This window comes from Lissotriton helveticus, chromosome 1_2, assembly GCF_964261635.1.
Source record: "Lissotriton helveticus chromosome 1_2, aLisHel1.1, whole genome shotgun sequence".
In the NCBI taxonomy this organism is placed as follows: Eukaryota; Metazoa; Chordata; class Amphibia; order Caudata; family Salamandridae; genus Lissotriton; species Lissotriton helveticus.
In genome coordinates, this window is record NC_136058.1 from 309,376,678 (window position 1) to 309,385,047 (window position 8,370).

An 8,370-nucleotide genomic window follows, 5' to 3' on the forward strand; every position below is an offset into this window, starting at 1 on the left:
CTGTAACAGATTACGACCAATGTCTTTATAAGTTCGGCCATCCGAAATACTTCAAAAAGATCAGATTGAAGGTTTTAAGATCAGCATATAGAATCTGGTTCGAGATAAGGAAAACATGGAAGTTTCTGTATTATAGTCCTCTGGCTCCAATATGGAATTTGCCGGGTACACCAGAATCTCTGAATTACTCCCTAGCAGGCCCTCTGAAAAAAGCAGGATTAGAGAAATGGGGTGATCTTCTTGAAAATGGAAAGCTTAAACAATGGGACGTATTAACGGAAAAAACTAATAACGAAATATCAAGATTCAAATACTATCAGATTGCCAGCTGAGCAAAAGAACAGGTTATATCACCGGACCCTTGCAGGAAGTTGGAGGAAGAAATACTGAAGAAACCAACTCGAAAAGAAGTATCAAAGTGGTACTGGCATCTGATTGAAGGAAACAAGGCCAATTTCGACATACCTGAAGTCGTATGGAAGAAAACCTTCCCAGATAAAGACTTGCAACACATTTGGCAAGTATCTTGCACTTTTTTATGGCACATTATTGTTTCTGCACCTCTCAGGAGGAAACACCTCTTTACCTTGCGCACGTCGTACTGGACACCGGAAAAATTGTCCAGTATGAATACACAGGTGATGAAAAAGTGTCCCAAATGCGGAGAGATGAAAGCTAACGATATACATATGTTTTACTCATGTATCCACCTCAACCCCTACTGGTAAGCAGTTGATAAGATCATTGACAACGTTTTAGACACTAACATCAAGGTAAGCTCTTTCACTAGCATATTTGGCATTTTAGATAAAGATGATTCTAGTATTAATTTGAGTGAAAATCAGAATCATTTTCTTTTTACTGCTATGTTACTCGTTGAGGTGTGCAAAAATTGGATTCTTTCTTCACCGCCTACAGTAGAGGGTTGGGGTAGATCAAAAAGAAAGTGTAGAAACTTGGACGAACTGATAGGAAACAGCAAACGTACAAAGTATTGGGAACTATGGGATAGAGCTAAGTGGTAGGGTAGGGAGGGAAATTCAATGATTTAAAACAACATGATCAAGCAAGCTCCCGAGTTTTTCTTATTCATGACGGTACACTGTGGTTCAAATACTCAATGGAACTTGCTGGTTTTCTTTTATGAAATGGCTTCATCTTGTATCTCTGGGCTTTCAAACTCCGTGCACGATTAAGAGACGACCTGGTTGCCGTTGCCATAATCATACAGATCGTATGAATGAGGACTAAAAAAATAAAAAAAAGAATTTTAGATTCCATTAAGGATGCGGAGATGAGGATTATCCCACCTATTAGGACAGGTAAGATGTATGATCTTATTGCTGTCAATGTACTATGTGGTATAAATATAATAAGTTAATTTTTGTCCCACCGTTCTGTTTTAACTTATGTTAAGATGGGATTCAAGATATTTTTTCCTTTCAGGATCGGAGTTGAAACAAAGATAACGCCTATGACCTAGCTGTTTCCGGTGGTTGGTGTTTCAGCTTCAGTGGCTCCCTTTGGATTTCATCATTCTGCCTGGATTTCTATTTGAGACTGTGGTAACTTTCCGTTGAGTGCTTTGCAACCGTGTACTTGTTCTATTTTGAACTCTTTTCTTATTAGTTGACTTCTCGTTCGCAAAGAAAGAGGCATGAAGATGGTGCCACTCTATTCTATACTGGATGTTGATAAGCGATTGGAGGGTTTGTGAGAGGTGTGGTCAAAGCCTTATCGGACATGTAGTGTGTTTTCATGTTTACTGTTTTTTGATTGGCTGCTGTTTAAACTAGTAGTGAAGATTGAGAAGCATAATCCTCCCCTCCGTGTCCTTTATAGAATCTAAAATTCTTGTTGCATATGCTAGAAATTTTTCTATTCTTGGTTGTCCTCCTCGCTGGATCTCCAAATGTTTGCCAGTTTGCCAGCTCATGCTGCTGTATAGTATCTATAACAGATCATTGGACTCTGCTGTATTGCCTCTCTCTAGTGATCGAGCTGTCCTTGCCCACTTACTAATGAATGTCTGACTAACCTGATGAGATTGGTTATGTGGAAATGAGAATGTTGAACATTCACTGTGTGCAGCGGCAGCCGGCACAGGTAAATGCTGTGCGGCCGGCGAGGTGGCAGAGGAGGTGACGTCGACAGACGACGGAATAGGTAGAATTAAATAAATCAATAATACCTATTCCATCATCCGTCTGCTTCCCCCACCACGCCCTGCCCCGCCCCACCAGGCTTACCTGAGCTGGCCACCGATGTGCGTCAATTGCAAGGTTGAAGTAGATAAAAAGTATAAAATATGTGTTAGTGTGAGTACAATAGGGGTGGGATCGGAGACGTAGTTATAAAGAATATTTTGTAACGATTTTTCTGGTCTTACATCTACAGGTGACTATATATAAAAACAATGCACACAATATCAATCAAAAATACATTAAAGTTAAGCTAACCTGTGGGAACTGATTTTTCTTGGTAGGAAAACCTAGTTAGTGAATGCCATCAGTTTAGATGGCAGTGAATGTAACCAAAGCGTCACTGATTTGAATCCTGGTTGGTGCGCATGGGAACACTGACATTAATTTAAAGTGCTATAAGGTTTCAAAAAATGTGTTCCATATACTATAAAAAAAAGGCTGCTGCAAAATGTGAGAAGAGATTATGATTAAGCACTTATAGTGCTTTGAAAACTTGTATTTTAGTAACATGTACTCTGATTGTACCTAGTAAAAACATTTTTTTTTAATAGTTGTCTATTTGGGGCACCTCCTTCCAGAACTAGTAACATCCTTACAGTGCCTCTTAAAAAGAAAAACGTTGTCACTATGAAGCTTCAAGTGTGCCATCGATTGAAGTGATATACTTGCTCCCCAGCAGCCTTTAGATTGGAACTGCTGTTTTCGCCAAATCCTAACGTCTGCTAAAATCCTGACTTAGCCATCCCTAACATAGGGGGTGGATTATGCGATACGACCCTGTGAGTCGTATCAACAAGGTTATCGCCGAAAGGGCGTGGCTACGGCGCCGACCGGGATGGCTGCGTGAGCGAGTTGCTCCGCGCCATGCCCCGTCTTTTCTCCTGATTGTCCGTCGCCCCGCGCTGCCTGGCGGCGGAATTCGTGGTCCGAAGGGCTGGTGAGCATTCGAGGAGCGTTCGGCTCCGTCGGGACCCTGGCCGGTGGCAGCGGGCGGACCTGGAGCTCGGCGCGCCTGTCGAGCGGACGAAGCCAAGATGGCGGCGCCGCCTCCCTGAGGGCTCCGAGAGCGATGTGTTGCGGCGCACTGGAGCGGCCACAGGCTCAGGCGGAGCATTTCGGCAGCGGTGTGCGGTGCGGGGGCTCATCGGAGCGGACCCTGAGCGGCGGGGGGGCCCGGCGGTGCTTTGCCGGTGAGTGAGGCGTGTGAGGCGCCCCTCCCCCACCTACTGCTGAGACGGCAGCGAAGCGGAGCCTGCCCCTGTGCTGGGCCACCGAGGGCGCTGTGGGCTTGGGAGGCCATCCTCACACCTGCCGCCACACCATAGGGCCACCGGATCGCAGGAGTGAACTATCGGCCGGCGGAGAGCTGGGGAGGGCGGCCGCCCACGGCGCTTGGCCGTCCCGGGGACTGGCGGTTCGGAGGTGGCGGTCCGCCCGACCAGAGGTGGGGGCCCCGCCCGCTGGGCGGTGAAGACGCACCGAGCTGGTGGTGTAGTGTTGGGCCCTACAGCAAGTGGTGTAGCGGAGGGGCCGGTGTAGCCCGGGGCCTCGCCGGATTCACGGCCCGCCCCTCTCGCGGACTCTGTTCCCACTGGCCCGGGAGGGCTGCGGGTGTTCCCTGAGTGGCTGCGGGACACTGTGGAGCGCACTACCACCCGGGAGCTGATCGAAGAGCAGTGCGTGGGGTGCTGTTGGCACCGCGAACACCCGCTTATCCTGAGGTTTGGTGCGTTGTGCTCGGCTGGGTGCTTCTGGTGGGCCTCGCCTTTGATTGGAGGGGCTGCTCGTGTGGCCGAGTACTTGCATCCAAGATGGCTGCACAGGGGCTTGGCGGCGCCGAGCCTGCTGGACTGGGGAGCCAGAGGCAGGAAGATCTGGCTGGCGGCTCCCAGACGGAGTCCTCGCCGCAAGAACAGAGGCTCAACCTCCGCCTAGACGCAATCTTGGCCGCGATAACCGCCACGAAAGAGGAACTGCGCCAGGATATTGCGCAGGTGGCGTCGGGGCTCGGCCTGTTGCGGGCGGACCACACTAAACTTTCGGACCGGGTGAAATCCAATGAACAACTGCTCCAGGAACTGAAACCGGCGGTGGTCACGGCGGAACATAAACTTGATGACGTTGCCCGTCGACTGGCGACCTTGGAGCGTAGGGTGGAGGACGCGGAAGGCCGCAACCGCCGGAACAACGTGAGGGTGGTAGGGCTTCCGGAGAAGATTGAGAAGGATGATGCAGTGGCCTATTTGGAGGACTGGTTCCGCACTGTGGTGGCGCCTGAGGGCCTTTCCCCCTTCTTCTCCCTGGAAAGAGCGCATAGGGTACCCGCGAAGCCTCCCTTGGAGGGCCGACCGCCTCGGCCGATGGTGGTCCGACTGCTGCACTATAAGGATCGGGATCTGCTGATCCAGAAGGCGAGGGATCGTGGCCCCTTCCAGGTGGACAACAGTAAGGTGACCATCTTTCCGGACTACACGCAAGAGGTGCAGCGGAACAGGGCTTCTTTCCTGTCTGTGAAAAAGGAGTTGAGAGAGGAGGGGATTCAATATTCCTTGCTTTTTCCGGCCAAGCTGCGGATTGTCGTTGATGGCAAGACTCACTTTTTTCACGCGCCCGATGAAGCTTGGTCCTGGCTGGAACTGTATCGAGCAGGGACGGATCGGGCACACAGGCCAACCAGGGATCGGGAACAGCCGGTCAGGGTCCGGAAGTCGCAGCGCATCCGCTCCCGGAATCGACGCCAACGGGCCGAGCGAGAGGCGCAAATGCTGGCCGATAGACGGAGTGCGTTGGAGGCCACAGCGAATATAACGGGGTCGCAGCAAGAGGACGCCTCCAGGGGTTCGGCGTCGGAGAGTGAAGGTTTGAAGACTGGTGATGAGGACTCGGAGGTGGGGGGAGCGCTGGGGCCGGAGGTTACTCCACAGACTTCCGATGGTATCTTTAATGGATGAGGCCTTTGGTGGATGGACTTTGACATGGCCTGGACGCTCCTGATTTTTCATGGACTGCCAGGTATGGGGCTGCAATGGCAGCGAGGGGCTGTGGGCGCGGGGTGGTTGCTCTGTCGTCCTGGTTCGGGGCTCCATAGTCCCCATCGGACCCCTAAGGTCCTCTGTGGTGTCGACCACAGTTTAGTGTGATGTGTGGGGTGTTTGAGGTTTGGAACGGGGCTGAAGCTGGGTTACTAGGCCCTGTCCTGGGGAATGGGAGGGTGGGTGTTGTAGGGGATGTTTTGAGGGGGTTGTACAATTGCTGCGATGCGGGTCACATTTCTTGGCATGTGTTACTGTTGGGTTTGATGCTCTATGGGGACGTTACCTAATCTGAAATGTGTCACATGGAATGTCCGGGGTCTCCGCACTATGGTCAAGCGCCACAAGGTGCATGCCTACTTGGTGAGGCGGGGCGTCCAGATAGCGATGCTTCAGGAGACTCACTTGACACAGCAGGAATGCGGGGCTTTGCAGAGGAGGTGGCGGGGCCAGGTGTTTGGCACGACTTACTCAGCGTTTGCCAGAGGAGTGTTGATCTGGGTCAGAGCTGGCACGCCATTCCAGGTCACGAGTCAGAAAATAGATCCGGAGGGTCGTTATGTAGTGGTGGAGGGACGGCTGTATGGAAGGGAAGTAGTGCTGTGTACCATTTATGCCCCCAACGCTGAGCAGGCCCACTTTTTCGAGAGCTTGTCGCGCTCACTGGCGTGCTACTTGGCAGGCCCTATCCTCCTAGCAGGGGACTTTAACTCTATTACGGATGTGCAGTTGGACAGGTCTCACCCGCCTTTGGTGGATTCCCTGGTGCGCAGACTTGCGACTCGTAGGCGGGAATGGCAAGACAGGTGGGGTTTGGTGGATGTATGGAGGGCGCAGCACCCCGACACCCGGGATTACTCCTATTTCTCGGCGCTGCATGATCTGCATGTTCGTTTGGATTCGGTGCTGTGTTGTGAGTCTTTGGCGAGGGTGGTGCGGCACACTGAGTACTTGACTAGAACCATCTCGGACCATAACCCGCTGCTGATTTCGGTGCAGTGGCAGTTGGCGAGATCGGCGGTCCCCACGTGGCGACTCCGTCCAGAGACGTTGGAGGACCCAGCGTTCTGCGATACGGTCCGTCAAGGCGTTGACGACTATTTCGCGGTCAATGCTGGGTCGACGGCGACCAGAGCGAATGAATGGGATGCGATGAAAGTGGTGGTGAGAGGGGTATGTATGGGCCGGTTTCTGACTGTGAGGGGTGCCGTGCTGGCTGATCTCGCGAAAGCGGAGTCGGTGCTGAGAGAAGTGGAACTGCGGCGTCCGGAGAAGCCTGAGCTGCAGGACAACCTGTTGCGTGCTAAGGAGGCAGTGGCGAATGAGACTGAGAGACTGCGGTGCTATGACTATAAGTTGTATGCGGTGAAAGTGCACGAGGAACGTGATAAGGTGGGCACGCTCCTTGCGAAGTTGGCTGATCCGACCCCTAGGGGTTGTCCGGTGCTGAGTATACGAAGGGGAGACGGGGTGGTGGTTTGCTCGCAGGCCGCGGTCCTGGAGCGCTTTCAATCCTACTACACGGGCCTCTACACCAGCCACCTTGAAGTGGAGGCCACGGCCATTGGCGACTACTTAGATCCGATTCCTCTACCGGTATTGGTTGAGGAAGACGCCCAGGATATAGGAGGCCCTGTCACCCTGGCCGAAATTAGAGGGGCGATTAGCCACATGGCGCGGAATAAGACCCCGGGGGTGGATGGGCTGCCGATCGAGTTCTATGCCAAATTTATCGACGTACTAGCGCCCAGGCTGCAGGCTGTATATGTGGAGGCGAAGGAGCTGGGGCGACTGCCTGAGTCTATGACAGAGGCGCTGGTGGTGCCCCTGCTAAAACCGGGCAGGGATGCTTTGGATGTCGCCTCTTTCCGTCCGTTGTCTATGTTGACGGTGGATTATAAGATTCTGAGCCGTATCCTAGCCACCCGTCTCTTGCCATTGATGACCTCTTTGGTACATAAGGATCAGGCGGGATTCATCCCCTCCAGGAGTACCTCGTTGAATATCCGTCGGCTGATCGGGGTTATTGATAGTGCTGCCTTGTCGGATCCGGGCCCGGTGGTGCTGGCGGTTGATATTGAGAAAGCGTTTGATAGTTTGGAGTGGGATTTTCTAGATGGTGTGCTGGCGAAGTTCGGGATCGGGGACGGGTTCCGAGGCTGGACAAGAGTGCTCTATTCATCGGCCAAAGCACGGGTGCGGTTAGGGACACTGGTCTCCTCGGTTTACCCGGTGTGTAGGGGTACGAGGCAGGGCTGCTCGCTATCCCCTTTGCTCTTTGCTCTGGCGATGGAACCCCTGGCTGCACAGGCGAGGCTGGGAGTTGCTTACGACGGGATCATGCAGGGCCTTGACTCGCATTATATATCGTTGTACGCTGACGATCTATTGCTGTACCTCGCGGACGCTGGAAAGGCTCTGGAAGGCGCGGTGGATATGTTGAGCAGGTTTGGGGAGCTGTCAGGCCTCAGGGTGAACTGGACTAAAACTTGTGTGTTTCCGTTGCGGAAGGCCACGCGCTGCCCACAGCTCGTGGGGTCTGTGAAGTGGGAACCATCTTGTTTTCTGTACCTGGGGGTACGCATCTACCATGCTACAGCGGACCTCCTTGACGGGAATGTGGGACGCTGCATTAGAGCGTTGAGAGGTAGTATGGACTTCTGGGCCTCCCTCCCGTTGTCTGTATTGGGCCGAGTGGCGCTGTTGAAAATGGTGGCACTCCCGAGACTGCTCTACTATTTTAGAACGTTGCCGGTGTGGATCCCGCAGGGCATATTCAGGGAGCTGAGGACGATGGTGACTGGTTTTCTCTGGGGCCATGGTCGCAGACGGGTAGCACTGACCACCCTGCTGAGACCCAAGTGTGAGGGAGGGATGGCCGTCCCCGATTACGAGTTATACTATTTGGCGGCGCAGCTCCAGGTCCTGACGCAGAATGTGGCTAGAGAATTCAGGGGGCCCGAGGTTGGCCGAGGGGTGGGCGTTCAGCGGCAGGTCTTGTCGTCCATTGTGATGCAACAGAGGCTGGCCAGTAGGGAAGTCACGATGGAAGAGTGGACCCTCAGACTGTGTTGGAATAGATATATGAAAAGGGCGGGGAAGCGCCGGCCGTATGCCCCGGAGATCCCGCTAGG